The sequence below is a fragment of the Heloderma suspectum genome, chromosome 10 (genome assembly GCF_057233095.1).
Source record: "Heloderma suspectum isolate Gila_16-S chromosome 10, 16-S_ref, whole genome shotgun sequence".
Taxonomy (NCBI): Eukaryota; Metazoa; Chordata; class Lepidosauria; order Squamata; family Helodermatidae; genus Heloderma; species Heloderma suspectum.
The window spans coordinates 635347-660478 of record NC_139467.1 but is presented as its reverse complement, the minus strand read 5'-3'; the positions used below and the strand labels follow the sequence as shown (position 1 = coordinate 660478).

The window sequence follows — 25132 nt, the reverse complement described above, 5'->3', positions numbered from 1 at the left end:
AATAGCATGCCTACCTTGTTTGCCAGCAATAAGTAATTAGATTGAATATTCTGTGTTTTACAATTCTCCATGCTCACAGGTCGATTCAGTTTTATATTCCGGGTTTCAATTAAGCTATTAACACATTTTATGATTCAGAAAATTGCAACAACACAAAAGTGCATTCTCTTTCTGCTGGTGAACTTGAAGTATTTTGTATCTGTCCAGGAGAGAAAGAGATTTTTATTTCTTGTTGAGATGGGCTTCTGCTGACTTGGGTGATTGTGCGTGTGTGTGTGTCTGAGAAGTTAATGTTTTCATCAACTGCAATTTAGATCAGTTGTAAAGGCAAACAGTTCTGCTTGAATGGTGCGAACGAAGCAACAAAACGTATTCCACTGTGGGGGTATTTTCGCAGTATGTTTTCCCTGGCCCATTATGGGGTGGGTAGCCAGATGATGGGTGAGCCCGGGAGGCATTGATCCCCTGAGCGAGTACGGTGTCTGGAAACCAACTGTGAAGCCAATAGCTGTACTGCTACATACGTTGGCAACTGGCAGGCCTGGGCAGATGATTGGGTGCAAATCATCCTTGATACTGAGCATCCAAAGAGCCTTGAAGCTGGATGAGACCGGTGTGTATGTGTGCTTTGTAGTCCAGCATTCTCTTACCGCAGCGGCCAACCAGATGCCCCAATCGGAAGCCCACAAGCACAATGGTCTTCCCCAGCACCTGGCATTCATAGGCAAACAGCCTCCAATGGTGGAGGGAATTTAAGCCATTTTGACTAGTAGCCATTGATAGCCTTATCCTCTTCCAGAAGTTGGTCCAATCCCCTTTTAAAGCCATCCAGGCTGGTGGCCGTCACCACATCTTGTGATAGTGAACTCCATACTTTAACTCTGTGCTGTGTGAAGAACGACTTTCTTTGACCAGTGCTGTGGCAACTGTGGTCAGTGGCTGCTGCTGTGTAACTGTTAGATTGTACCCATGGCCACGTACTTAGCACTGGAATCTGTGGGACTCTGAGATGTTGGTGTACTCCCTTGGTCTCCTCTTGTGTGCTTCCCCATGCAGTATGTTCCTTAGCTCTGGCTCTTCTTTGTGAGATCACAAGACCAAACGGCTGATTAGACATATCTGCAAGGTGTTGCTCTGGTCAAAGAGTCTGTTCTCCTAGAGAGTGCGAATGCCTGCAGTGCTGGTGGGGCTGATCCCTCCCATGGAATTGGCAGTGAGTGTGAGAAGACTTTGTGCCTTCATGTGCGGGAGGGAGGGAGGGGTGGGTGGGGGCACAACTTTGGATTCCAGCCTCCCAGGGAACACCCTGAGTTGAGGCAGCAAAGCGCTTCATGTTCCAGAGTGCAGAATGTTCTGTAATATTGCCAGCCACATGCTTAGCCCACAGACTAGTCCGCCCCATCCCTTTGCAGCTTCTGATCAATGTCTGATGAAGCACTCCTGGTGAAGCCATGGATGTGATATGGATTATTTATTCCCTGCTTCTCACTAAGTGCTGTACAGCATGCTTTTAAAATGGAAGGAGACCATTCCACAGCCATGCCTGTCGCCCAGGGAAGCACCTTCTTTTGTTCCTTTCTGCCTGCAGGAGAGGTTAACTCTTCAGCACGTATCATAATGTGACCTGGTTGAACATACAAGCTGAAGCTTCCAAAGAGTCTTGAGAGAGCAGTTGCTCATGGAAAAAAACCCTGTTAAATGCACTTCTGTGGCTTTAAACTAAGTAGGGTATCGGCTAGAGTTTTGCAAGATGTTGGGTGAGGCTTTCATGCTTCGTGTTGTAAGCCATGTGTATGTCACTGTGTGGCAGTGCACTAGCAGCACGAAGAGGAAAACAATGTGGTTGACAGAGCGGGGACAAGGAAGCACCAAACCACTTACAGCTTATTTCATAAAGCAAGTTGGAAGTGATCCTGGGATGGCCTGGGAGTGGCTGTGCAATGGGGCACTTCTCTGCTCTTCCGATGTGAAAACCTCCACATGAAATCCCTGTTGAACCGAATTGCTTTGATATTCCAATCTGGCACAATCATTTCTCCCACACGAACTTAATTGCACTAGATTTCTCACTTATGAATTCTAAATATTGCTGCATTTTATTAATAGGTGTTTCAAAATGGCACAAAACATCACCTCCAGTCATAGTAGCTGCAAGATGCCCTGGGAATCAAGATCCATTTGGGTTTGCAGGGCAGGGCAGTCACTGAGCATGGTTTTCACAGCCCAGTCTTTACAAAATCAATTTGTGAAACCCATTTTGAGAAAATGTTTGTTATGGCCCTACATTTCCTGCACGACCTGGGCTGAACTGTGAAATGTGAAGTCTTGGAAATGGCTGTCCTTCTGTCTGAGGGACAGCCATATAAGGAGGCATGCTTGTGAGGGAGCCAGCTCTCTGAGTGAAAGGAGCCCCAGTGACAAAGCATCTCAGCCCCAGTGACAAAGTGTCAGCAAACAAGTGAGTTAGGCAACTGTGAGAGTTTAGAAACAGGGCAAGGAAGCCAGAGCATTGAGCTCTTCCATCCCTACTCATAGTAAGTAACTGTAAATAATTTCCCCACCTTCTCATAGTAAACAACTAATTTTTCCAGGGAAAAAACACCCAAATAAAAAACAGTTATGACGGTAGAAAGCCAGCAGGCGGGTGGGGGCTATCCAGTGTATTGTACTGAGTGCCACATGTACAACTTTCTACTTGCTGGATGGAAGTCGTGGGTGTATGCTCGGTGTAATGAGCTCCTGGCTGTCAGGGAACAAGCTCGTTCCCTTGAGGCCAAGGTTGCTGACCTGGAGAAGCCAAGACAGCCAGAGAGGTTGGTGGCTGAGACCTTCAGGGACCTATTAGCTGTGTCCCACTCCCAGGGTGACAGCTCCTCTGCTGTCATTGAGAATTTGGGTCTTGGGGAAGGAGGGCATCATTCCGAGGAAGAGGGAAATGATCCCTTAGAAGGGACCCATTTCTTGGAAGACGAACTGAGAATGTGTCTCTGGGGGGAGGGGGCTTGTGGTAGTGGGAGATTTGACCATTAGACACATAGACAGCTAGGTTTGTGATGGGTGTGTAGACCGGTTGGCGAATTGCCTGCCTGGTGCAAAGGCTGCAGATATCACGTGCCCCTAGTAGATAGCGCTGGGGTGGAGTCAGTGGTCATGGCCTGTGTTGGTATCAACGATGTGGGGAAATGTAGTCATGAGTTCCTGGAAGCCAAATTTAGGTTGTTAGGTAGGAGGTTGAAATCCAGGACCACCAAGGTGGCTTTCTCGGAAATGCTACCTGGTCTACATGCAGGGCCAGCTAGGAAGGCGAAGCTGAGGAGTCTCAATGCGTGGATGAGATGGTGGTGCAGGGAGGAGGGGTTTAGATTTGTTAGGCACTGGGGAACATTGTGGGACAAGCTGGGCCTGTACAAGAGAGATGGGCTCCACTTGAACCAAAATGGAACCAGACTGCTGGCGCTAAACTTAAAAAGGCAGAGCAGCTTTTAAAGAACAGTTGGTCATGGAACTGACCAGAGGGGAGGTGGCCTTGAATTTAAACCTAACTGGTGTTGCCCAGGACCTACTACGAGATGTAAATGTTGTTGAAGCACTTGGAAACAGTGATCGCAGTGCTATCAGATTTAATATATATTTAAGTGGGAAATCGCCCAGGAAGTCCCACACAGTCACATTTAACTTCAAAAGAGGAAACTTCTCTAAAATGAGGGAAGTGGTGAAAAGGAAAATAGAAGGGGGGTCAAGAGGATTGTTGTTCAGTCGTTCAGTCGTGTCCGACTCTTCGTGACCCCATGGACCATAGCACGCCAGGCCTTCCTGTCCTCTGCTCTCTCCCGGAGTGTGCTTGCATCGCCTTTGTGCAAGCTTGTGTTGCCTCTTGTTTTCCTCACTTGGGCAAGACTTCCATTTTCTGAAGGAAGCTCTCTTTTCTCTATTACCTCCCTTGACACTGCTTGTTAACCATGCCGGTGACCTCTTGGACTTCGTGCTACCTTTCCTAACCCATGGTATACATTTTAGCTGAGCTTCTATTACTGTGGTTTTGCATAATCTCCAAGTATTTTGAAGGGTTTGAAGGGATAAAGAGGATTAAATAAGTAAACAGTAGACATTGTTTACTTGAACTTCTAAAAGGGTTGTGACAAAATCCCTTACCAAAGACTCCTGAGCAAATTTAGCAGTCATGGAATAAGAGGAGAGGTCCTCTTAGGGATCAGTAACTGGTTAAAGAGCAGAAAGCAGAGAGTAGGAATAAATGGTAAATTCTCCCAATGGAGGGAAGTAAATAGTGGGGTCCCACAGGGATCTGTATTAGGACCAATGCTTTTCAACTTGTTAATAAATGATTTGGAATTAGGAGCGAGCAGTGAATTGGCCAATTTTGCAGATGACACCAAATTATTTTGGGTTGTTAAAACAAAGAGGGACTGTGAAGAGCTCCAAAAGGATCCAAACTGGGACAATGGGCATCTAAATGGCAAATGCGGTTCAATGTAAGCAAGTGTAAAGTTATACACGCTGGAGCAAAAAATCCCAACTTCAAGTAAAATCTGATGAGATCTAAGTTAGCAGTGACCAACCAGAAAAGAGATCTTGGGTAGTGGTGGAGAGCTCGATGAAGACGTCAACCCAGTGTGTGGCCGCTGTAAAAAAGCAAACTCCATGTTAGCCATAATTAGAAAAGGAATTGAGAACAAAACTGCCAAAATCATGCTGCCCCTATACAAATCTATGGTATGGCCACACTTGGAATTCTGTGTCCAGTTCTGGCCACCACACCTAAAAAAAGATATTGTAGAGCTGGAAGAAAGTGCAGAACAGGGCAACAAATGATCAAGGGGCTGGAGCATCTCCCCTATGAGGGAAGGTTCAACAGCTGGGATTGTTTAGCTTGGGAAAAAAGAGGGTAAGGGGAGATATGATAGAGGTCTACAAAATTATGCCTGGTGTGGAGAATGTGGATCGGGAGACATTTTTCTCCCTCTCTCAAAATACTAGAAGCTGTGGTCATCCTATTATTTGGGGGTTGGACTCGATGGCCTTGTAGGCCCCTTCCAAGCCTTCTGTTCTATGATTCTATTAAGCTGATTGGTGGGAGATTCAGGACAGATAAAAGGAAGGACTTCTTCACACAGCATGTACTTAAACTATGGAATTTGCTTCCACAGGATGTAGTGATGGCCACTGTCAAGGATAATGGCCTGCTTTCCGCCATAAGATCTGGTCAGGCTGTCACATCGGATGTAACCACTGGGATTGTTTGTAATCTAGAGGCTCCTGGGTTTCATTAAAAAGTAGCAGATGGAGCTTTTCCTGACCTGGCTGTGATTTCCACTACAGGGATAACCCTCCGAGGAATTGCTGGTGTTTTATGAGGAGATTTCAATCCGATGTCGAAAAAACTTGGGATATTTGAAGATGCCGGCTGCTGGGGACAAAGTGCTGCAGGCAGCTTGACTCCGCTTGCAGGGACTTGTTGGAGCTCCACAAACCTGGCTAGGGAGTCAGTGTCAGCAGCAGCCCCACCCTGTAGAGGCAGCAGTCTGGCGTTCCCCAGTTAGTGTGGCTCTCAGGCCATCCCTGCAAGTCCTGCGCTCCGCTGCTTTCGCCTCTCCTGCCACAGACACACCCTCACAAAGTGCAGCAAAAGCACTGGAACGCCTTCTGATAGGTTCTTTCTGCATCCCTCCCAAAGCACTGTGAGAGCCCTGCTTAAGTTATCCCTGGTTGGACACTAAAACTCACCAGGCAGAGAATCCAGTTCATGCAGGAAATGATGGTGGCCAAGTTGGTGCCTGGCCATCGGCCTCCTCCATAAATCCCTCAGAGCGTTCAGGAGCAAAGAAGGTGCTTCCATGGGAGACTGCAGCGCTCGCCTTGGTGAAAATGGCACGGGAGGTGGGGGGGAGGAGGCAGTGGCAGACTTGCCCCTCCCGGCCTGCCCGCCTGCCTGTTCAGTACCCATGGAGATAAGGAGATGCTGGGCGAAATAAGCTGTGAAATTGCGCGGGCTTGAAAAGCCATTATCGGGCTGCTGCAGTGAGCTCTAAGCAAAGGGCTGCCTGCTAATCATTCCACAGTTCAGTGCCGTCCAGGAAAATCTCGTGGTAAAGCCTTCTGAAGCTGCGGTACTGCACAGCAGCAGCTCCGCCTCGCGAGCTTCCAGGCCTTCCTGGCCTTTGGCCTGCTGAGAGGCCGTTGAAAGTGGGGCCGAGCTCTTTGCTGCAGGAAAGATGCCCAAAGAGTGTGCTGGCATGTGTGGGACTGGGGATTGAAGACCAGGGCCCCCTCTGTCCTGTGGCTGCCTCACTGTGCCAGGCCACCAGTGCCTCCGAAGGGCCTGCTTGGGAGTGGTGTGTGCGACGCAAAGCTGTGCGAGCAGGATGGCTGCATGGCTTGCTTGGCGCTCCTTTCTCACCGGGATGGTGGGCGTGGCGGGAACTGACACTGCTCCTTCAGTGTCAAAGCCAAGTTCATCTCCTCAGATGATGTTCCAGCCGTGTGCACTGCTTTGGGCCATGTTTTTCTTTCCAAGGAACCCTTTCAGCTGGAGAATTAGCACACCTTGTGCTGAGAAGGGCAGTTTGGTCCTATGTTTATTTTGATAAGCATGTGCTGCACTCCGAGCACTTCAGGAAGAAACGGGCACGTGCTCCATTCCCATTTCCACCAGACACCAGCACCCAGGGCATCAGCTGGCAGTGAAACAAAAGGATTGTGCATTTCATGGGCTTTAATTAGCACTGAAATATTAAGCAGTTCTTTGATACCCAGGCTAAATTAATTGGAACCGCATGTTTATAGGAGTGGACTGCCTTGAGTGGGCCTGTTTATACACTGCTAATGGATCGTTGCCCTGGAGCCAGGAGGGCCAGTGCTGGAGAACTGAAAGGATCCCGGAGAAGGTTGCTGGCGTGAGGGGAGGCCTCCCCCTGGTAGCCAGTGCAAAGGGAGCGAGCCAAGAAGACCACGAAGGGAGGCCGGCAGGCCAGCTGCTTGCTGCCGTGGCTTGTGCTGCTGCACGTGTGCTGCTGACTTCAAGGCGTTTGAGTTCAGGGCTGACGGAGTTGCATCTCGTAGGCAACCATGTCGCACACAGCTGCTTGTCTCAGATAATTAGCCCCTGTTTAGATGAAAGTGCCACCTCCTAAGTCTCGTCTCGCCTTCAAAGGGCTTCACAGGTGTTAGCCAGAAACGCTTGGTGCTGTATCAATGGCACGTGTTGCCCAAAACAACCATAGGCGCTTTCATCTGGGATCTGTTCTGCACTGGCACCTTTCATGTAGTCTCTCTGCTGGTGTGAAATTGGGGCAGGCAATTGGTGTGTGTGTGTGTGCATGAGAGAGAGGAGGGAGGGAGAGAGAGCGCTAAACAGTACAAACACTGTGATTCCAATTGCACAGCCCTGAACGTGGAGCAGGGAACTCCCTCCGTCACAGTGACCATTTTGCCCTCTCAGGCCAGTTCTAAGCATCATAACTGGCATCTGCCTAAGACAGCATTGCAGAGGGGGTGGAGCAGCATGCCTTGTTTGCCTCCAGGGGGCTCTCCTCATGGGGGATTTGCTACAAATTGAGAGCATTTCAAGGTTGTTGGCGGCAGATGACGTTGTGGCCAATCTGCAGCCACCCCAGAGAAATGCTGGATTTTCTGCAGCTACTTTTGCTCTGTTTTGTTTCTTTAATTCGGGTTCTCCACACTACTGGTGCTGTGTGCCCCTATCCTCTGCATTTACTTCGGCATGATAGCCCACCCAGGGCTGTGTCTTTCACCTGGCTGTGACCTCACTGAGCCTTTCCAGCCTTCAGAATCGCCCTGCACTCCCATTTCACCAGTAATTGGCCTCCATGATGATGCAGTTCTCTGATGTTTCCATTACTTCGCTTCTCCACTGTTGTGTTAAATCGCATCTCCAATATTGTGTAAAGTCACTTCTTTGATGTTATGTAAAGTCGCTTCTCTATTCTGGTGAGATCTCAGGAGCCTGTCATTGCAAGCAGGGAGAAAGTGCCCAGAGAAGGAGACAGGGGTGTGTGTGTACGCAATAACACCATGACAATTTGCTGGAATGGGGCAAAATGGGGGGGATGCTCTCAGGGGGAGCCTTCAGATGCTGCGCTGGGCAACTGGCGATTTGGGCTTCTTCACTGAAAAGTGTGCACATTGGGGAAAGGGGGGAGCAATAATTCTGCGACAGTTTGCTGGAACAGGGCAAAATTGGGGTGGTGGGTTGCTGTCAGGGGAGCCTGCAGATGCTGTACTGGAGAATCCGGGATTTTGGCTTCTTCATGCAGAAGGCAGCGGCGGGGGGAGGGAGAGCCTGGACAGGCAGGGGTGGGAAACGAGCCTTTCTCATTGGTGGAGCAGCCCCTGCCAGGCTGAAGCTCCAGAAAACGAGTGTGGGAGATCACAGGCAAGATGACTCGTGGACTGCAATCCACAGAAGCTGATGCCATCATGAACTGGTTAGTCATTAAGGCGCCACAAGTCTCTTTGTTATTTTTGCTGCAACAGACTAATATGGCTTCTGCCCTTCTGGAAAGGCATGCCAGGTGGTGGGAAATAGTCTAGTAGAAGAGTGCAGTCAGGTCTCCCTCTGTTAGTCCACTAGCCAGCAGGGAAGGAAACAAGCAGTGTCTCTTGCAGACAAAGTAGGCCCAAGATAGAATTCCAGCTGAGCCAGGTCCTGCACATATGCAGAAGGGCAATGATAAGCTATCAGTCCTCATGGCTATATATGACCTCCAGTAGTACCAGGGACAGGATGCCTTTCCATCCTAGTGCTGGGGAACAAGGGTGAGAGGGAGGGCGCTGTTGCACTCCTGTCCTGTTTGTGGGCTTCCCCTTGGGGCACCTGGTTGGCCATTCTGGGAACAGGATGCTGGACAAAAGAGGCCTCTGGCCTGATCCAGCATGGCTCTTCTTATGACATCTTTGCCCAGGTAAATCGCTGGAAGACTTGTACGTTTCTGCAGATTTCACTCTTCCTCCCAGACATCCTGTGTGGATTCAGGCAACCCCCCCCCCCCACAGTGTCTATGTGACTGGGTGCTTTGTGGATGACGATGTCTTTAGGGGAGACATGGGGAAGTGGGAGAGGTGTGTGTGCATGTCTGGCTTTTCCCTTACAAATCCAGGCTGCAAACCAGACTGATGAGCTTCAGCACCCAGACTTTTTCTGCAGAATGTTAGGATCCACACAGCTGTGCTCATAATCAGGGCACGATCCCCATTTGCTCCACAGAATGATCACTGTAGGGCACCGAAGCTGCTGTTGCTGCCGCCGCCACCACTGCTGCTGCTGAATGGATCAAACCACTTCCTATGAGCAGGGGAATGATCCAAGGGGGGTTCCCACATCTTTGCTGGCGCTTTAAATGCACTTAGGCTGGCTACCTAAGAATGGCTCAAATATAGGTGAATGGCAGGAGTGGTCTGGGAACGCCCTTAGTTTGTGTTGCGGTGTCAGCTCCCATCCCGCCGCCCCCCTCCACATTGAAGCGGGGGAGGGGGACCCTGCTAGTTTCATTTAAGATGTGGAATCACAAGACGTCGAGCAGTAAATCAGTATGTAGGTGGGAGAAGTGAGCTGGGCTAGCTGTAGCCCGCCAGCCTGCCCCCCTGCGGCATTGAAAACTGATTCCCTGGCAGGCCTACAGACTGCAGAGTCACAGCCTAACTGGCCCAGCCTGACTGGGGCCACATCCCTTTGATTGCCCTCTCCAGCACGCCCACCAAGGTACAGCTAGCAGCTCCAACCTGGCAGGAAGCCAGAAGCTTTAGATGAAGCCTGTTGTCATCCGCTTGTCTTCCAGTGGTTCATTTTCTCTGGTTCGCTGTGATAAACTGATGGGCAAGAGCTCCTCCTCCTCGCCTTCCTTCTCTCCCAGCTGCCGGGGAACTCTGTAGCGCGCATGTCAGCTGGGCACAGGAAGCATCCCAAAATCCAGCTGGAGCCAATGAAGGTGGTGCTGGAACAGTACCTGTGGAACAGAAGGTGGTACCTGTCTGTGGCACCAGGTAATCCTGAAAGGGGGGAGATATGCCTAGTGTGGTCTAAGCAGACATTGTGGATGGCTGCTCCCCAGGGAGGCTGGGTTGCTTGCTCTGGTCAGGATGCTGGGCTGCCAGCCCCAGGGCTTCCTGGTCTGCATGGTAGTTGTGTTCTCCAGAGGACCACGGAGTTAAGCTGAACAGGAAGTCTGGTACACGAGAGAGAGAGAGAGAGAGAGAGACAGAGAGAGAGAGAGAGAGAGAGACAGAGAGAGAGCGAGCAGGGGCTGTACAAGTTGTGGTTCGCTGGGATAATTTGCTTCCTTCTTTGTGGCCTGGATTCACCTTGGGCTTCAGGACTGGGGCAGGTCAGAGTGACGGAACCTCGGGAGGTCCAGCTGTTTTATATTATTTTCAGCTAATTGATCTCGATGGTGTGGACAGGGTATCTGGAGCAGTGAGGGCCACCACCTGTGCACTTGACCCGTGCCCTTCTTGGCAAACCTTCCTGAATCAGTCTGACTTGACAACAGTTATACATGGCTTGGTTACATCACATTTAGACTATTGCACCTTATGTGGGGCTACCCACAAAGAGCGTCCGGAAGCTTCAATTGGTGCAAAATGTGGCAGCTAGGCTGCTACCTGGTCCAGGGCATTGGGACCATACTCCACCTGTCCTGCAAGACCTACACCAGTTGCCAGCTGCTTTCCAGGCTCAATTCAAGGTCTTGGTCTTAACCTTCAAAGTGCTAAATGGCTTAGTACCTGGCTGTCTAAGAGACTGCCTGTGTCACTATGAATCTGCCCGAGTATTAACATATGCAGGAGAGGCCCTCTTGAGGGCAGCATGACCTGCAGAGGGCCATTTGTTGGGCACGCATGGAAGTGCTTTCCCCTGTGTTGCCCCCAAACTATGGAACATGCTGTCCCAAGGACTACGATGGGCCCCCCTTTCTTGGCCTTTAGAACGGTGTGAAGGTGTATCTTTTTAATTCAGCCTTTCAGACCGTGTAATTTTTAATGTTTAAATGTTTTTACTGTTTTTATTGTTCTTGTTGTTCTTGTTTTAAGGTTTTATTGTTTTAAATTGTTGTATATCACCTTGATGGCTTTTTAGCAGATAAGGGCTTTTTTCACATGGCGCTTTTATCCTGCAATTGAGATTGCTCCTTCTGGGAAGTTTGCAGGCTCTTTACATGACGCGTGACCCTCCAGGGCATCTTCTGCACTAAATGTCCTTTGTTCCATTTTTAAATAGATTGCAGATAATCAGCTATCAAACTACCCCCTTGTTTTCCCTCCCTGAAAAGAGGAAAACCGGCAAGAAGAGGAGCAAGCTCAATGAAAGAGAGTGGACGACTCAGATACGTGAGAAGGGGGGGGAAGGGGAGTGGGGGGGGGAAGGGGGTCCTCGTGTTCCTGCATCTAAAACGGAAGGGGAAAGCCCCGTTGTAAATGCAGGATTTTAGACTCGTGTAGCGATACCCAAGGCTGTATATACAAGCTTTAAATAAATGTTCCCTCCAAATCAAAATTTCCAGGGTATTTTACAATGAGTAATAAAAGCAAAATAAAAGTAGTAAAAGGCATGGCTAAAAACAATAGGCAAAGCAGGTGTGAAAATGCGTCAGAGGTGAAAGTTGGTTGGATACCTCTGGCTTTTATGCTGGGATGAGTCACTCTTTTCCAGCTCATATTTGTCTGCCCTCCTGCAATTCATTGGCTTTACACTGGATTGATTGTTCTCAGCTACCTTGTTATTAAGAGGCTGCCATTCTTGGCTGTGCAGCTGAAGTCAAGCTACAGAACAAGAGTCATTGGTCCTCATAAATACCCTTCTTTTTCTGACTGAGCCTTTTCCTGCAGTATCTGTTGTGCTTGCAGCATCCTGCATGCATCACACACTGTAATAATCCACTTTCGAATGGTATAAAACATTAATCTCTGTGATTGACAGTTTTGTACTTTAGCTTTCCACACAGTAGTGGATAAGTGCCGAGTGGACTGACGTGTTCAGGGGAGCCGCTGCCGCCTCCTGCCTTGCACATGCAGGACCCTCTGGGTGTGTTGCTCTTACCTGCTCTGGCTTCCTCCTCGTTTAATGCTCCCAGCATGTTGGGTCTCTTTGTCACATGAGGTACAATGGGTGGTGGGACGTGTCGCTGCTCGCTCACTCGCTCACTCTTTCTGTAGACATCTGTTGGGCTTTTGAATTCTGGGTTACTCCAGGACTCTTCCTCGCTGGCTGCTGAGTCACACCATGCGGCTGTGTCTGCTCTGCATACTCAAAGAAATGTTGAGCGAAAGGGGGACAGATGGGGTTTGAGGCCCCACCAGACTTTCTGCTGACCTGGCTCTGAATATGGATTTATCCATTCATCATGCTTGCTTGGATGCATTACGAATTGAGGGTCATTTCCCCGGGAAGTTCTTCTCCAGCTCAGAGCACAAAATGAGATTCTGCCCATATGTAGTCAGTGTCCAGATTGCCCAAGATGCTCCGTGGCTTTAAAGTTCACCCTTCTCTCCAGGTGAAACTCTAGTTGATTGTCTGAAATGTTGCAGTCTGACCTCCTCACCAAGCAGCCTTTGGTTTTAGACAGTAGCCCGGTTCACACATGCTGACCATCACAGCAAGGGGTGCCATGGGGCATTTGAAGGATGCCACATTTTCTGCCTCCCAAACTGCACAGGAGAGGGTTTTCCAAAGGGTTGGCACGGCTACAGAGAAGTCCGGGCATTGAGGTGTTGCATGTTGACATTCCATCAGTTTCAGAATGACCAGCAGCAAGGCCTCCTCTGCTGATCTTAAAGGCTAACTGGGTATATATAAGGGAAGGCGGTCTGCAAGACATCCTGGTCCTGTGTACTTTAGAGCTTTGTCTGACAATAACATAACCTTGTAGCGGGACATGTGTTGTACTGTATAGAATTGATAAGAATTTATTGTATTTTGTAGACGTGACTAGTTCCATGTTACGAGATAACTATGGATAATGGAATGTGTTCTTGGAACTGAAGGAAGGCTGCCGCAGGTGGGTTGGTTGGGTATTGGAAGCAGCCCGCTGCTGAGCTGAGCAGGGATACCTTTGTCTGGGTGTTACTGGTGTCAGTGGCAGGTCTGGTTACTTTGAGAACAATGGGAATGGTGGTATGGCCGAGACTGAAACTAAGGCTGAGGCCCTCGACTTAATGGGGGATATAAAAGACGAGGGTTTGATTTGCTGGGGAGAGGGATCCTGAGAGAATGAGAAACCCATCTTACATGCTCAGGCTGACTTCGCCCACCATGCCTCCCATTTAGGTAAATATGAAACTTTGACATTGACTATTAGATTGAGAGGAACCTAGGTTTTACTCTGTTGAAAATATGCTTTCAATTATTTTCATCGTACTTTTAGTAATTATAACTTGTGTGTATTTAGGGATGTTTGTAATCTGCCTCATCTTAGCTAAAGCTTGTTATTCACTTAGACTGAGCAATAAATATGTATTATTTAATACCATATTTGTGTTGTCTAGCTTGAGAGAAGTTTCAGGGACCAATATCCATATGTTAATTCTTGAAGTCCTAAACACTTGGTAAAGATTTGCAAATCTGTTGCTGAGTAGGGTCTGTGCTTAAAGCCACTGCATTCTCTCTTGATCTGGTGAATCTCAGAAACCCCCATTCAAGTTTGGGAAACAAGCTAGTCGGATGGAGCGAGAAGAAGTGACTCGTCTCAACCTTACGTGTGGCTCAGCATCTAACAGGCATCTAACGGGCAGCTAGTGCGTTCTTTTAACACAGATGTTATGTGAGCAGAGCTGGGTGTCTCAGTGAGCACCCTGACTTGCTGCATTCTGCACTAGCTGCAGCTTCTGAAACAGGCACAAGGGCAGCCCCACATAGAGCATATTACAGTAGTCTAATCATGAGGTTACCAGTGCATGGATCACCGTGGCCAGGCTATCCCTATCCAGAAACGGGTGTAGTTGGCATACCAGCCAACGTTGATCAGGGCCACTCTGGGCCACTGAGGTCACTTGGGCCTTCAGTGACGAAGGTGGAGGCAGGAGCTCCCCCAGCTACATACCTGCTCCTTCAGAGGGAGTGCAACCCCATCCAGAACAAGCAAACTGCCCGGTTCCTGGACCTGGGAACTGCCAGCCCATAGGGTCTCTATCTTATTGGGATTCAGCTTCAATTTATTGGTGCTTATCTAAGCCATAACTACATCTAGACACCGGTTCAGGATGTGCATGGTCTCTCCTGATTCAGATGCCACAAAGAAATAGAGCTGGGTGTCATCAGCATACTGGTGACACCTTGCCCCAAATCTCCTGATGACTCTTTCCAGTGGCTTCATATAGATATTAAATAACTTCGAGGACAGGATTGTGCCCTGTGGCACCCCAGAGTTCACCTGCCATGCGGCGGAGGTGCAGTCACCTAATGCTATCCTCTGGAACTTACCCCACAATTACAAGTTGAACCATGGTAGAACAGTGCCTCCAAGTTGCAACTCATTGAGGTAGTCCATGAGGATACCATGGTCAATGGTATCAAAAGCCACTGAGAGATCAAGAAGAAGTAACAGGGTCGCACTCCCCCTGTCCCTCTCCTGAAGAAGGTCATCCATGAGGGTGACCAGGGCCGATTCTGTCCCAAAACCAGGCCTGAATTCAGACTGCAGTGGATCCAGATAATCAGTTTCATTCAAGAACACTTGCAGCTTAGACATCACCATTCTATTGAACACCTTACCCAGGAACAGGGTGTTTGTGACTGCATGATAGCGTAGATCTCTGGTTCCAGGGTGGGTTTTCAGGAGTGGTTGCACCACTGCTTCCTTCAAGGCAGTAGGGACCACACCATCACATAATTATGTGTTCTCCACTGCCCTGATCCATCAAAGTGCTGGAGAGGGTAGTGGCTTCTCAGTTCCAGGTGGTTTTGGACTATACTGGTTGATTGGAGTTGTTCTAGCCTGTTTTCCAGCCTGGGTTTGGGATGGAAACTGCCTTAGTCACCTTGGTGAATGCCTTATACCAGGGAATGGATAGGGGGAGTGAAACCCTATTGGTCCTTCTGGACCCCTTGGTGGCATCAGCCAGGGTATCCTTCTGGGCCACCTTGCTAGGTAGGGCCTACAAGGTGTGGTGGTACAGTGGGTCCAGCCCTTCCTAGAGAGTCAGTCCCAGAAGGTCGGGCTCTTCCACACCATGGCCTTTGGTTTGTGGGATGCCCAGGGTTCCATTTTGTCCTCCATGCTTTTCAGCACCTACATGAAACTTTTGGGAGAAGTCATCAGGAGGTTTGAGCTCCACTGCCACCATTATGCAAATGACAAACAGCTCTACCTCTGTTTTCCACCTACTAATCCCAGGGAGGCTGTTGAAGTCTCGAACAGGTGCCAGGAAGCAATTTGGGGGATGGATGAGGGCACACAATCCCAATAAGATAGAGGTACTGTGGGTAGGGAAATCAGCCAGTCTGGATGGAAGCTTGCAACCGGTCTTGGATGTGGTTGCAGTCCCCCGGAAGGACCCAGAAGGAAGCTCTAGCCCCTTCCTCATGCATTTCTGTTCCCCTGAACTTGTGCAGGGCAATGGTCTGAAGCGGAGAGGCTCCTGCTTCTATGGAAGCTGTCCATGCATGCCAGGAACCCAGGAAGTCAGGGTTCTTTATCGCGTGGAGCTCCTCTTCAGACTGTTGCTCTACACGAGTACAGGATGACAGAAATAAGGTGACAGAAGGGGGGGTAGAGTACTCCTTCTTCTTTCATGTTGATTCTACACCAATTCTGAATGCCTGAATAGGCCTACAGTTCTGCTGTATCCTGTATTAGTCATTTGGAGTACTGTGTTCTGGGTGCCCCATTCTAAGAAAGACATTGACAAACTGGAGAAGCATAGAATCATAGAATAGTAGGGTTGGAAGGGGCCTACAAGGCCATCGAGTCCAACCCCCTGCTCAATGCAGGAATCCAAGTCAGAGCATCCTTGACAAATGGCTGTCCAGCCTCGTCTTGAAGGCCTCCAGTGTGGGAGAGCCCACCACCTCCCCAGGTCATTGGTTCCATTGTCGTATTGCTCTCACAGTCAGGAAGTTTTTCCTGATGTTCAGCCGGAATCTGGCTTCCTGTAACTTGAGCCCATTATTCCGTGTCCTGCAGTCTGGCATGATCAAGAAGAGATCCTGGCCTTCTTCTCTGTGACAACCTTTCAAGTACTTGAAGAGTGCTATCCAATCTCCCCTCAGTCTTCTCTTCTCCAGGCAAAACATGCCCAGTTCTTTCAGTCTCTCTTCATAGGGCTTTGTTTCCAGTCCCCTGATCATCTTTGTTGCCCTCCTCTGAACCCTCTCCAGTTTGTCTGCATCCTTCTTCAAGTGTGGTGCCCAGAACTGGACACAGTACTCCAGATGAGGCCTAACCAGTGCTGAGTAGAGGGGAATTTGGAAGCAATGCTTCTATGAATGCAGCTCAAAATAGCATTGGCCTTTTTTGCAGCCACATCACATTGTTGGCTCATATTCAGCTTGTGATCGACAACAATTCCAAGATCCTTCTCGCTTGTAGTGTGGTTGAGCCACGTAACCCCCATCTTGTAACTGTGCATTTGGTTTCTTTTTCCTAGGTGCAGAACTTGGCATTTATCCCTATTAAATGTCATTCTGTTGTTTTCTGCCCAGTGCTCCAGTCTATCCAGATCACTTTGAATTTTGTTTCTGTCTTCCAAAGTATTAGCTATCCCTCCCAATTTGGTGTCATCTGCAAATTTGATCAGCATTCCCTGCACCTCCTCCTCCAAGTCATTCATAAAAATGTTGAAGAGCACTGGGCCCAGGACTGAGCCCTGCGGTACCCCACTCGTTACCTCTTCCCAGTTTGAGAAGGTCCCATTGATAAGCACTCTTTGAGTCCGATTCTGCAGCCAAGTGTGGATCCACCGGATCGTTGTTTCATCTAGCCCACTTTGAGCTAGTTTGCTCATCAGGAGATCATGGGGCACTTTGTCGAAAGCTTTGCTGAAGTCGAGGTATATGATGTCTACAGCATTCCCACAGTCTACAAGGGAGGTTACTTGATCAAAAGATGAGATCAGATTTGTCTGGCAGGACTTGTTTTTGACAAATCCATGTTGGCTTCGAGTAATCACGGCCTTGTTGTCAAGGTGCTTCCAGATGGATTGCTTTATCATCTGCTCCAGAATTTTCCCAGGGATTGATGTCAGACTGACTGGTCTGTAGTTCCCAGGTTCCTCCTTTTTACCCTTTTTGAAGATAGGGACAACGTTAGCCCTCCTCCAGTCATCTGGCACTTCCCCCGTCCTCCATGATTTCTCAAAGAGAATAGACAGCGGTTCTGAGAGTTCTTCTGCCAGTTCCTTTCTTACTCTAGGATGCAGTTCATCTGGCCCTGGAGATTTGAACTCATTCAAAGTAATGAGGTGTTCCTTGACCATATGCCTATTGATCTCAAGCTGCAATCCTGCCCCTTCAGCCTGTACTTCGCCTTTGCCAGGGGGGTCATAGACCCTCTTTTGGCAGAAGACTGAGCCAAAGTAGGGATTGAGCACCTCTGCCTTTTCTTTGTCATCAGTTATCGTTTTGCCATCCTTATTTAATAGCTGAACCACCATTTCTTTCCTCTGCCTTTTACTATGCACGTAGCTGAAGAAAGCCTTTTTGTTGTTTTTAGCATCCCTCGGTAACCTCAGTTCATTCTCAGCTTTAGCCTTCCTGACGCCATCCCTGCAATTCTGTGCTATCTGCCTGTACTCTTCCTTTGTTACTTGGCCTTCTTTCCACTTCCTGTATGTGTCCTTTTTTGTTTTCAGGTCATCCCTACGGTTTTTGTGAAGCCACATTGGCTTCTTCTGTTGTCTTCCAGCTTTTCTTCTTGTTGGAATTGCTTGTGATTGTGCCTTGAGAATTTCCTTTTTTAAAAGCTCCCACCCATCTTGGACTCCTTTTCTCGCTAGCATCGCTTGCCATGGGACCTTACTGATCATTGTTCTGAGTTTATGAAAATCAGCTTTCCTAAAATCCAGGGTACGCGTTTGACTACACTCGGCTTTTGCTTCCCTTAGAACCAAGAACTCAAGTACAACATGGTCGCTTTCCCACAGAGTTCCTGTAACTGCTACTTTCTCCACCAAGTCATCTCTGTTGGTTAGGATAAAGTCAAGGACAGCCGATCCTCTAGTTCCTTCCTCTCCTTTCTGTAGGAGGAAGTGATCTGCCACACAAGTCAGGAATTTCCTGGAGGGGCCATGTTTTGCAGAATTTGTCTCCCAACAAATATCGGGGAAATTGAAGTCCCCCATTACTACTACATCATGCTTCCTTAAAACATTGGCTATTTGCTTTTCAAACGTTTCATCCTTGTCTTCTCCTTGATTGGGTGGCCGGTAGTAGACTCCGACCACCAGGTTCCTTTTATTCTTTGCTCCATTTATTTCAACCCAGATGCTCTAGATGGGGCTACCAAGCTCCTCCTCCTGTATTTCTGTGCAGAGATATGTATTTTTCACATACAGTGCAACCCCACCTCCTTTTCTGTTCCTCCTGTTCTTTTTGAACAAGTTATATCCTTCAATTGCTGTATTCCAGTCATGAGAGTCATCCCACCAAGTCTCAGTTATACCTATCAGGTCATAATTTCCCTCTTGTATTAAGAGTTCAAGTTCGTTCTGTTTGTTTCCCATACTCTGGGCATTAGTATATAGACATCGAAGACCATGTGCTTCATAGTCTGGCTTTCTTCCTACATGTGTCTGAAGACTATAATTGGGTGCTATCAGAGCTGTTCTCTCCGTTGCAGTGCATGCGCCTACGTCCATTGTTACCCCCACCATTACATCTCCCTTCCCCGTAGGATTCAGTTTAAAGCCCTCCTGATGAAGTTCTTCATGCTGTGTCCAAACACATTCTTCCCATCCTTTGTGAGGTGCAACCCATCCCTAGCCAACAGCCCATCTTCCAGGAAGTATAGGCCGTGGTCCCAGAATCCAAATCTCTCTCGTCAGCACCACCTTCGTAGCCAGTCATTCACCCGGAGTATTTTTCGTTCCCTTTCTATCCCTCTTCTAACTACTGGAAGGATGGATGAGAAAACTATCTGGGCTCCAAAGTTGTTGAGTTTCCTTCCCAAAGCTTCGAAGTCTGACGTGATTTCTTCGTAGCTCCGTTTGGCGGTATCATTTGTTCCCACATGGATGAGAAGAAAGGGATACCTGTCAGTGGGCTTTATGAGTGCAGGCAACCTTTCAGTCACGTCTCTGTCCTCCCGGGAGACAACGTACCTGGCGAGTCCATGGGTCTTCGCGACATACTTGGGTCTCGATCCCACGCAGCAAGGAGTCTCCCACTACTACCACTCTTCTCTTCTTCTTCTTGTAGGCCTGGGATTCATTGCCTCTGTTTGACTGATCTTTAGCCTCTTGCTCACTCTCATGTAGGTTCCCCTGTGATTCTTCCTCTGCAGACTGTCCTCCAGTCTCATCCGCAAGTACCTGGAATCGGTTCCACAGCTCCACTGCTTCCACTGGTGCAGAGTGGCGGCTAGTTGTTCTTCTCCTAACTGTCACCCTTTTCCAAGGAGTATCCTCTATTCCATTTTTCTTCACCACAGCATTTCCCACTGCCTCATCTTGCTGTTGCTCTTCAAGCTTCTGGTCTGCCCTTTGCTGCTGTAGTTCCCCCATTCTGTCCAAGAACTCTTTGTGTTCTCTTATTCCCCGGAGGGTCGACAGTCGCCGCTCCAGTCCACTTACTTTTTCCTCCAGCAGCGTGATCAACTTGCACTTGTTGCAGGTGTAGGCCACGTTGTTCTCAGGCAAGAAAACAAACATTGCACACACCTTGCAGGTCACCACCACTGGAGAGTCCTGTCCTTCCATTGCCTCTTTTCCCTTTTTGTGTCTAGCTTTGTGATTGTTCTAGACTAGCCTGCGCCTGCTCCTCTACTCAGTAGAGGTTAAAAGCAGAGTCCCACTGGTGTGGAAGTGTGTGTTACAAGACAAATAAATGGAAAAAAGTTAGTTAAAATAAAAAATAAAAATAATTAAAAAAATGTTAGGGGCCTCCTCCTTGACCTCCCCCGCCGAACTCCCCTGGCCAACTTCTGTTTGCTCCCCCTGTTTGCTCCCCCTGTCCGCTTGCTCTCTGAGAGCTCGCCTGCTTCTGTAGTCCCTGGACCAGCTGGAGCAGCTTGCTCTGCTCTGCTCAGCTGGGAGGCGGGAAAACAAGAAGGTGGTGAGGGTTCTGGAAATCAAGTCCTATGAGGAACACTTGAAAGAGCTGAGTGTGTTTAGCCTAGAGAAGAGAAGAGTAAGGAGAGACATGAGAGCAGGCTTCAAATATCTGAAAGGCTGCTGTGCAGAAAATGGAACAGAATTGTTTTTTGTTGCTCCAGAGGGTAGGACTAGAACCAATGAGTGAAAATTGCAGGGAAGCAGATTTCAGCTTGGTGTCAGGAGAAACTTCTTTATGGTGAGAGCTATTTGACAGTGGAACAGACTGCCTTGGGAGGTGGTGGGCTCTCCTTGGCTGGAAGTATGTAAGCAGAGGCTGGACAGCCACCTGTAAGGGATGCTGTAGCTGCACCCTGCAGTGCAGAGCCTGCACTGAGCAGGGGGTTGGACTAGATGATCTCCGCGGTCCCTTCCAACTCTATGATGCTATCATTCTGTGATGGCCAGAAGTGCCTTTTATCAGCAGAGGCTGGCATGCCAGTTGTGACCCTATCTAGAGAAAGCAGACGTTGCCTCAGGTACGCATGCCCTGATTACATCCAGACTAGACTACTCTATGTGGGGCTGCCTTTAAAGGTTACTTGGAAGCTTCAGTTGGTGCAGAATGTGACTGCCCAGAAGTTGCTTGGGTCCAGGGGTTGGAACCCGTTAAACCAATTCTGTATCCGTTGCACTAGTTATCTGTGCTGTGGGCCCCATGTCAGTGCTGCTGTTAACCTTTACAGCCCTAAATGATTTGGGGCCAGGCTATCTGAAGGGCCGCCTGCACCCATGGAAGTCTCCCTGGGCCTTGAGATCAACTTTCTCCTAATAGTTATTCATATGGCTCCATCAGTACAGACTTTTCAATAGGCCTTGAAAACCCATTTATTTCTGGCTGAGTTTTAATCATGGACAGAGCAATCCTGCCTTGAGCGTTGGAGAGCTCTGAGGTTGGAGCCTCCGAGGAACCCTAAGCCAAGCAAGGGAGGAGGAGCATTTCTGCTCCCCCCCCCACTTTTTTAAACACCCCCCCCCGAATCCAACGGGGGGGAATTAAACTATGCCATCTGCAGGGCTGACATGGGTCAGGAGCCAGCTTAGGGATGGGTCTGGAGGGTCCTTCTGAAATGACCCCAGCCCACCCCTGCCTCCTTCCCACCAGCCACCCCGACATCAAGCCTCCGACGCCAGAGATGCAATGGCTGCAGAGGTTTCTGCAAGGGCTGGGAGGGGGCATCTGACTTCAGCTGTCCCCCTCTGTGGGCAGAGCTCTCTCTCCGCCCCCCGACGGGGGGAGTCTGGAAAACCCCATGGCCACTTGGACACCTTCCCAAGGACCATAACAGCCTTAGTGGTTTATAGTGCCACTGGCTTTAAATTGTCTTCAGTGATTTAATTTAGTTTTATAGGGGCTCTGCTGATGTGTAATTTATATTTTTATACTGCTTTCAATGTTTATATGTTTATTGGAATGAGATTGTATTTTGTGTGAACTGCCTTGTGAGGCCTTGGCTCTAAAAGGCAGCATAGACGTATTTTAGTTAATGCATTAATTAAATAAATAAAATTACATGCCTGGGTCAAAATTCAAAAGTTTTCAAGGTTAATTAAGTTGTTAAGCTCTCCCTGTCATGTTACAATTAATTTCTGTTAGAATTATACTTCTTATACGCCAAATGGAACCAGACTCTTGGGCCTGGATCCAGATTTAAGTTAGATCAGCTGTGTTGATGAAAGTAGACTTCTCTGTCCCAAGGCAGCACCTGAAGATTCTGCAGAGAGAGGCAGGAGACCCGCTGAACGGTGTGAGGCGAGGTGTGTGTGGGGAGGGGGGGCCTTCCACCAGTGGAGGCCTTCCTCTCATGGAAGGCCCCTTCCTCTTGCAGAGGACAGATCCTGGGTCTAACCCCCATTGTATGTACGTAGTGCTTTTCATACTATATAGTAACAGATATATTAACTCTGCACAACTGATAAAACATGATTCCACAAATATTAATTCCATCCCCTCAATGAGATATCCTCAAATGTCTGCCTGGCAAAACGTAAATGGCCTGGAATAACTGAGGAGGTGTGTGGGGAGGGGAGGGGGAGGTGTAGCAATCTTGCCATGTGGCTGTTGCATTGCATCCAAGTTAATATTGCAAGGCATTTTGCAACGGAATGAATGTTGACTTTATGGCCAGTCTGAAGAGTCTACGTTGGGATGTGCTCCTAACACACTCCGTGTCCTGTGGAGCGGTGGCCCTTCCAATTAGCAAGATTTTAGCACCTCTATAGTGCATTCTTAAAATGTTCATCCTGGATTGCTTTATATCGCATGTGACGCATATCCCAGCTTGCAAAACCAGGAGGGGATGTTACATTTTGTTATCCCAAACCCAGTGAGGGCTGCAGTCTGCATTCGCAAGCTATCTGCCATACGTGAACCTCCTTCTCGATGGGGATTGGTGTATTCCACCTAGAGAATGAATGTCATTGGCCTGGCTGCATGCCACAGGGCGCCTCCCCAGTGAAACATGAGAGTAAGTTTTGCATCTGAATTGAGAACTTTAAATGGATTATCTAAATATGCCTTCATGTTTAAAACACTCTGCTAGCAGAAAACCTGAAAAAAACTGTTTGGGCAAAGATCCTGTGGAAGCACCCCCCCACCCCCCCCACCCCCCCCACCCCCCCCCCCCCCGTCCTCTTGAAGTTTGTGCAGGAAAAAAGAGGGATGGGTCTGCTGGCCCGACTGATTCCCTTCATGTCGCTGTCCAGAGGTTTTAGTGCTGAAGCAGTACTCATGGCTGCCGACAAGGGCCTGTGGAGCCTGGAGCCATCGCTGCTTCCATTTAAAGGATGCAGCAGTTCTCCTGTAGGCAAAATCTGAAGTCTAGTGGGAAAAGACCATCATAAGAGCTCTGACCCTGGATCAGACCCACAGGGACTCATCTAATCCAGCCTCCTGTTTTTCAGTGTCCACCCAGCCCCAGTAGGAATCCCTTGGACAGGGCAGGAAGACAACTGCCCTCGGCTGCCGTGCTTTTTCCTGAGTGACTAGTGCTCAGGGGCATCCTGCCCCTGGTACTGGAGGTAGCATATAGCCACCCTGGCTCATAGCCACTGATAGCCTTATCCTCCATGGCTTTATCTATGCCCACTTTAAAGCTACCTGTACAAGGCATGGTCTTACAGTGGTCCTGGTCTTTCCAAGAGAGTTGATCCCAGAAGGCTGTGCTGGGGACGGATCCTCCATGGACAAGATGGGGTACCTCTGCTGTCTGGAGTCCCCCATCCCTGTTCTACAGAGATAATTATTAGTAGCCCTTACGTTGGCCTCGTGGTGGTCCAACGAAACTGCCAAGGCCCCTGTCATGCATAGGGCTGGGCCTACTCAGAGGGTGCCAGGGAACTGGTAGAGATGAAAGAAGGCAAGAGCTGGATCCTGCAAATGACTGCTGGCATTACTTACAGTCAGCCAGCCTTCCCCATCCTCATTCCATCCAGATGTTTTGGACTTCAACTCCCACCAGCCCCACCCAGCATGGCCATTGGTTAGGAATGCTGAGAGTTGTAGTTGAAAACACCTGGATAGAACCAGGTTGGGGAAGGATGGCCAACAGTACTTAATGTAAGAAGTCATTTGCAGGAATTGGCACTGCAGTATGTACAACCTTGGGGTCTTAATGCCATCACCTGGGAATAGGTGAGGGAGGTTTTATTCATAAATGTTTGGATCAGTATGTTCCACATAGCAATGCACTGATTTGATCTTTCCATGCATTTGCTGCTTTCTTAAGTATGTACACTACCAAGGACATGATGTAATAGTAGACCATGTCACAAAATAATGAAGCAATTAATTATCCTCTGTCTCTGTTTACTTCTAACCCCAAACAGTCATGACTTTCACATACCTCTGGTTTGCACGATTTTGCATGGCACAAACAGCTTCTGCATGGTAAGAAAACTGTCACTTGAGGCACAGGTGAACTCAGTGGCACGGAGCACTTTTTATCAGCTTAGGCTGGTATACCAACTATGCCCTTATCTGGACAGAGAAAGCCTAGCTACAGTTATCCATGCTCTGATAACTTCTCGTCTGGATTACTGCAATGCATTATACATGGGGCTGCCTTTGAAAACGGTCCAGAAACTTCAGCTGGTCCAAAATAGGGCAGCAAGATTGTTAACAGGGACTGGCCTGTGAGCTCATATTACGCCAGTACTTTTCCAGCTGCCCTGGCTGCCAGTCCATTTCCAGGCCTGATTCAAAGTGCTGGTATTAACATTTAAAGCCCTTAACGGCTTGGGGCCAGGTTACCTGAAGGATCGCCTCCTCCCATATGTGCCTGCCCGGACCTTAAGATCATCGTCAGCGGCCCTTCTCCATTAGCCCCTGCCAAAGGAAGTGAGGCGGGTGGCTACTAGGAGGAGGGCTTTTTCTGCTGTGGCACCCCGGCTGTGGAATGAGCTCCCTAGTGAGGTTCGCCTGGCACCTAGATTATGTTCCTTTCGGCACCAGGTGAAGACCTTTTTATTTTCCCAGGCATTTTAGCTTTGTAGACTTTTAGCTTTGCTGTTTTAAATCTGTATTTTAAACTCCTGCACTGCTGCTAGGTTTTATTGTGGTTGTATTGGTATATTGTGGTTTTAATGTTCTATATATTTTAAATTGTTTTATTATGTGCTGTTTGGTTTTAATTGTTGTGAACTGCCCAGAGAGCTTTGGCTATTGGGCGGTATAGAAATAAATAAATAAATAAACAAATAAAACAAAACTCTGCTTGCAGTTTCCATGTTATCTTACCCATTTAAGAAGAACATAAGAAGAGCCATGCTGGACCAGACCAAGGGTCCATCCAGTCCAGCACTCCATTTACACACTGGCCAACCAGCTGTTGACTGGGAACCCACAAGCAGGGCATGA

At 48.6% G+C, this 25132-nt stretch overlaps 1 protein-coding gene across 4 annotated transcripts in view; it reads left to right on the top strand.

The window, feature by feature from the left end:
- LOC146337379 (leucine-rich repeat and fibronectin type III domain-containing protein 1-like protein) overlaps nucleotides 1–25132 on the top strand; it is a 120881-nt gene that overhangs the window by 68691 nt on the left and 27058 nt on the right. For 2 of the 4 annotated variants that reach the window (XM_084814500.1, XM_084814502.1), the window contains one exon: nucleotides 11252–11361. The exons of 1 other annotated variant lie outside the window; for it this stretch is intronic. The gene's annotated coding sequence lies outside the window, so the exon portion shown is untranslated. Of the gene's footprint in view, nucleotides 1–9887; nucleotides 10018–11251; nucleotides 11362–25132 lie in introns of those variants that run through there. One more of the 4 variants, XM_084814503.1, reaches the window with a different exon arrangement.